The sequence below is a fragment of the Rhinopithecus roxellana genome, chromosome 2, assembly GCF_007565055.1.
Source record: "Rhinopithecus roxellana isolate Shanxi Qingling chromosome 2, ASM756505v1, whole genome shotgun sequence".
NCBI classification, from domain to species: Eukaryota; Metazoa; Chordata; class Mammalia; order Primates; family Cercopithecidae; genus Rhinopithecus; species Rhinopithecus roxellana.
Window position 1 is genome coordinate 104274501 of NC_044550.1, and position 6107 is coordinate 104280607.

At 43.4% G+C, this 6107-nt stretch overlaps 1 long non-coding RNA gene across 1 annotated transcript; it reads right to left on the reverse strand.

Annotated features, from left to right (window-relative positions):
• Positions 1 to 393: 393 nt before the first annotated feature.
• LOC104677921 lies at positions 394 to 2272 on the reverse strand. Its single transcript, XR_750105.2, has 2 exons — positions 2032 to 2272; positions 394 to 1415 (listed from the first exon to the last, which is right to left on the reverse strand). It is a non-coding gene; the product is annotated as an uncharacterized LOC104677921 (long non-coding RNA).
• Positions 2273 to 6107: the final 3835 nt, after the last annotated feature.

Genomic DNA, 6107 nt, shown 5'->3' on the forward strand with positions numbered 1-6107 from the left:
CAAAGTAGCAGAGTCTGGGCTCTGCTCTGGGAGTCAGAGCTGGGGGCCTTTAGGGCGCTTCCTATGCAGAGAGCCTAGGTTTATTAGAAAAGAGAGGAACTTCCTTTTTTACCATCTAGCCTTCACCTTGGCAGGGAGACAGGTGTTTTGAGTAGAAACCCTTCAACTCAATGTGTCAAACCAGTGCCTCAGCAGAGCTGTGCCTGGCCTGCCCGCCTCTCCCCTGCCCTCGGTTTTGGTCCAGAGTGTATTTTAACTGTCTGATGTCTCTCTTGGTTAGTGTGAGTGAAATGCCACAGAAAACCAATCGCATCCTGTGGGGAAGCTGAAATCAATGCAACCAACAATTATGTTAACAGTCTAGTTAAGAATAAAAAAACAATAGGACAGACGTGCCTTGGTGGAGGTTTATTTTCTATGGAGAAATGAACACAGTTGCTGCTTTTGGACTCCACTCTGTACAACACGGTAATGAATGTGGAGTTAGGTGGTGACTGAAGAATTTGGATTCTTTCCTCCAGATTACAATGCTCGTTAAGGAGCAGCCTGTAATGAAATCTGCGACGTGAGCTTAAAACCAGCTAAGTTATTATTATAAAAGTCACAGTCTGCACAGGGCTTCATAAATTCACACCAGGGAGAGCTTCTAACAAGATTCCCACCCTCCACCCCCCAGGCAGACTTCAGAGCTCCTTGCTGGGTCTTCACTCAGAGGCTTATCCCATGGCCAAGCAGGGACGGCCCTTGTGTGTGAAAACACCTGGCCGCCCAGCTTCGGGAACACTGAGCACTTTCGACATGACAGTCCCCACTGGCCCACACCGCATTTCTTACAGTGAGCTTGGTTTTTAACTGCATCGTTTTGCTTAACAAGTTTTTTTTTTTTTTTTTTTTTTCCTACAGATGTAACCTTTTCCTGTGTTTCCTGACTGGGACACCAGCCGGGTATTCTAGCTAACTTTGGTAGATGTATATCACTGTTTCTTTTGCCAGCCTTGTTTGAAAAAATCTACATGTTGCTTGCCCTGATCAATCCATCACTACCCTTGAAAAGGTCATGGTTCTCTCATCAGGAAACTTTTCAAAAATCCTTGGCTGTGATTTATCTTATGTTACAGGCTCTGACAGTGATTCTCCGGAAGCGAGGCCCATTAGTTTCTTGTAAGGTCATTCCCCTGCTGTCGCATGCAGAGTGAGTGTCATTTATGCTTGCCTGAGTTGGAAACATCCTCTCGGGTGATCTCAAGGTGGGGCGAAGGCAGGGCCATGACTGGTTTCTGTGTGAGACTGACTCAGGTTAGACAGGTGGTCCATGGGGGAGAGGGAGGGTGTCCCCTGTAGGTGGTGGAGCCTGAAAGATAACTCTTATGTTCAATCCTGCTTCTCCAAGATTCAGTTCACAAAGATAAGCATGCCTTGAAATATTTAATATTTTATCTTATTATATTCATATTCTGTGGTTGTTTAAAAATTCTTCAATATGTTATAAACAAATGTATCTGATTCCCTGTAAGCTTCATAGGGACGTTAATTATTACTGACATGAGGAATTAAAGGCAGCCTAGATATTATTTTTAGAAATTACAGCATTTGAAAATCATATTCAGTGAATTTCAGATAAATTATATCTATCCTATTTAATACTCAGTAATGTTTAGTGAAAGGGTCAAACACTTTGGGGTGAAAAGTGGCATTATGAAGTCAAATAATTTGTTTTCATGTTTAGGAAGACATTTTGAGGGAGATAGTTTTGGTTTCATGAATTCTCTGTGATAAGGGCAAAATCAGATGTTATATAGGAAGAATTTATGATACCCACACAATTGTAAAATCTCACTGTTTTCCCTTTCAATACTCTCAGCCACTAAAATATGTCCAGAGTATATTTTCTGTTTTTTCTAGATATATTGTCATTTCAAATGCTCATTTATTCCAGAAGCACCTGTTAGGACATTGTACTTATTTCCTTTCAGTATAAGGTCCTGTGTTGCCTACTGAGAATGAAACACTGAAGAAGACAGAAAGTCCCACCTTGAAGAGCTTCCAAGTGTAGTGAGTCTCCTGGCATCAGGTATGGCTGGTACCATGGAAACACTTGGCTGACTGTGCAGGAGACACTGGGTAGGAGGTGGAAGGCGATGGCAAGAAATCAAGCTCAGGTGCAGGGGACACTCCTGAGAGCATTCCTACTCTGTCCCCGTGGCCTGAGTGGCCTTCTCAGTTGCACAGGTAGGTTTTCTCTGCTCTGCACTCCCTCTCTCCCAAGGCACCCTTTAGAAAAGTGTAAATTTGTAAGGGTGGTTAGCCCTTGACTTTATCCCATGTCTGCAGTAGGGGCACCAACACTAGGACTGAAACTATTGTTGATCAAACCGTCAGGGTTAATGAGTCACATAAGTTACATTTATGGACTGGGAAAGAAATGGAATAAAGTCAGAGTACAAGTAATAAAGGGTTACCAGGTCCCTAGACCTGAAAGGGCTAATACATTCATGCAGTAGGTGTCTGGGATCCTCACATGGTCCTTCATGCTTAGGAACACGATCGCTGGTCTTCACTACACAGACCAGAGCCTGCCTGCCTTTCGTGGTCCTTCATGCTTAGGAACACGGTCGCTCGTCTTCTCTACACACACCAGAGCCTGCGTGCCTTTCGTGGTCCTTCACGTTTAGGAACACGGTCGCGCGTCTTCTCTACACAGACCAGAGCCTGCCTGCCTTTCGTGGTCCTTCATATTTGCAGTGTGTGGGTTGGAGTTGCTTTCTTAGCCATGATAGTGACTGAAGGGAATATCAGAGTCTGTTAATGAATGAGGCTTGGAGATTTCATTTTCAAAATATATTTTAAAATTACCCAATTACATGATATTGTATTGGAAAGTTCTTAGATTAGGTTTCACTTTGGAAATGTGATTTGGCCCTAAGAGTGATAGGAAAGAAATGTGTTCCTAATTATTCCCAGATAATTAAAATTTATGCTGTTATTGATGCTTGTTGAATTGGATGCAAAGGGAAGACATCTTGTTGTTTAATAATTCAAATAATTTGAATTGGATTTTAAATTGGCCTCAGGAAGATCCCTTTCGTTCATTTACTGATAATACATTCCCAAACTGATGATTCTAACTACTTACCTTTGAAGGAAAAAATTCGGCTTTCTTTCCTCAGTTCTCCTCTCCCTCCTCCTTGAGAGTAATGTGGTGTGGTGGAAGAAAGATTTGCTGAGTGTTTGGAAGCTGACGTTTTAGCTTGGCCTCCAATATTTCCTCACAGGAAATCTCTAAAGCCCTTTGAATTCAATTTCCCCAGTGGCAAAATGGAGCTAGTAATGCAACCTCATGCAACCCACAGAGACTCAAATGAGAGAACTGACATGACGACGTTGTCACAGCTGCAAAACATTATATAAATGCAAGGTATTTGAATTACTGTAATTATATAAATCCAAGGTATCATAATTACTAGTTCTGGGTCAATACAAGGCACTCCACGCACGTGGAAAATAACTACATAGGGCCAAAAGGTGCATCACGAGTGTCTCCTCCTACCGCTGCTCCCTGGGTCTTCCGTCGTCCCATTTCATTCCTAGAGGCAACCACTGATCCTGGTGAGTGCTAAGGACCTTCCAGAGATACTGACACAGCGAGAGATTTTACTAAGTGTGTGCAATAACATAGGGCCCACTTCCCAGGAGAAATACCTTTTTACTTTTAGCAGGACATAGTTTTCGGCGTGTAATATTGCTCAAGATCTAAGGAATACCACTCAGTAGTTTTTTCGTTTACAATAGAAAAGAGTAGAGATCCGTGTGCTGTCAGCGGAACTGGCCGTTTCTCAGATGTGGGGTGAGGTTCAGGGAGCACCACTGAAGGGGCAGAAATAAGACAACAAGGAGCCTGAACTCTCAGCCCCAGACCGGCCTTCGCTCCCCACCATGCGTCATTGCTTTTCAGAGCTGTTGCTCCTCTTTCTCGTCTCTGGATCACTGGATGACAGCTCTGGCAGAAACAAATAGCAGGTGCGATGACATGCGCTTGTGGGTTTTAGGTTCTAGTTTGGCTGTAACATGTTGCTGTGTCTCTTCTTCCAGACATGCCTTCATTTCGTAGGCTCAACACCTCTGTTTAACATCATAATTAGATTCAAGACCAATTCAGTCAAGACGTCGTCACAGGTCACGTGGTCTTATTATCACAGCTGGGGCTTCAAGCCCACGTCAGCTTTTCCAGAACAGCAAGTGTATTCACTTCGGCCATGCCGTCCAGGCAGTGTCATCAAGCCCACATCAGCTTTTCCAGAACAGCAAGTGTATTCACTTCAGCCGTGCCGTCCGAGCAATGTCAAACACGCCTCACATTCTTGCACAAGAAGCTGGTCTCTTAAGTTTCCTTGTTTCCTATTATTTCAGGGCCCGTGGGGGATGTGTCAAATGTCTCCCAGATCTTTTACCCTTTAATTTGTTCATATTTATCTTAGAGGTCAGTTCCAACTGGATTTGAACCTAATATCTAAAAATAGGACATGAAGGGGTCAGAATTACCAGCACATGGAGGGAAAATTGGAGAGGTCAGTATAATCAGCTGTGTTTACCTGCCCAGAGGTAAAAGCAGATTGTATTTGCCGTTACTACTCATAAAACTCTACCTTAGACAATGAAGAAAGCATCTCTTTAAAGTGCTTATGTCTCTGAGGCTAACAAATATATCGGTCAGGGTGGCCATTGAAAACCAGTTCATCCTAGCAAAAGGATTTTTACTGATTAGTAGTCAAAGAGAAGGAAAATCAGGTCCATCATTTCAACATAAATAATGGGGAATTACAAACAGTCTGGAGACCCTTATGTGGACTTAGAAATCTTAGCGTTGCAAATATTGGCTCAAAATGATGTTTTGCTAAAGTATTATGTCCCACTTTTTGAGGCTCAGCATTCTAAAATAATCCTATCATAGGAGAATTCCCAGGAGACAAACTTAAGGCATTACGGGCACAGTGGAGGGCTGAGAACCCAAGGTCTTCAGTGAAACAATGAGTATTTTTTGGTTGTTTATGAAAACCAATAAAATAGCATAGTGTTTAGATTACAGAATCATTTCACAGGTCTTACATTAGTGAATACAGGAGGGTTGATTTTCATTTATTACCCAATAATCACTAGAAAATTTTCAGGATCTTCTTCCACAGTTTAAAAAATATGACTGGAATTAATTTTGCTTTGATACAGGATTTATGTGAACGGTATCAAATCTTTTTTTTTTTTTTTTTTTTTTTTTTTTTGGTGACGGGAGTCTCGCTCTGTCGCCCAGGGCTGGAGTGCAGTGGCCGGATCTCAGCTCACTGCAAGCTCCGCTTCCCGGGCTCACGCCATTCTCCTGCCTCAGCCTCCCGAGTAGCTGGGACTACAGGCACCCGCCACCTCGCCCGGCTAGTTTTTTGTATTTTTTAGTAGAGACGGGGTTTCACCGGGTTAGCCAGGATGGTCTCGATCTCCTGACCTCGTGATCCGCCCGTCTCGGCCTCCCAAAGTGCTGGGATTACAGGCTTGAGCCACCGCGCCCGGCCGCAAATCTTATTCTCTTTAATTAGATATTGAAATCTGAATTGCCATAGTGATTTCACCGCTCTGCAATGATGACTCTCCTCTCTACTCGTCTGATACCATCTCCGGGTCAGAGAAACAGAGTAACCTGAACTCTGGAGGTGACTGATGCTGGTCCAGCTGAATCGCCGTTTCTCAGCTCTCTCCTCCGATGAGGCCGGGTTGCTTCGGTTCCACCATGGTGGCGGCAGGCTCTCCTGCCCACAGACACTGGAGTGCCGTGTGAAGGAGTGGGGACAACGTGCTTCTGTGTTTTCTCCCGCTTTCAAGGTTCTGCTGCAAACACCTTCACTCTGACTCATCCCCATCCATTCAATGTCACCTGCCTTTTTTCTTCTCCACTTCCATCTGGTTTCCTGGTTTTGCAATGATCTCAATCAGTGACAAAAATTGAGTCTATGCTGAAAATTATATTCCTGTGGTTGCATGAATTGTTTATAAAAGCTGAGTCATGTTTACTAGAGATCTGTGGAAGAGAAATGATAATAACAATAAAGACAAAATATAACGTT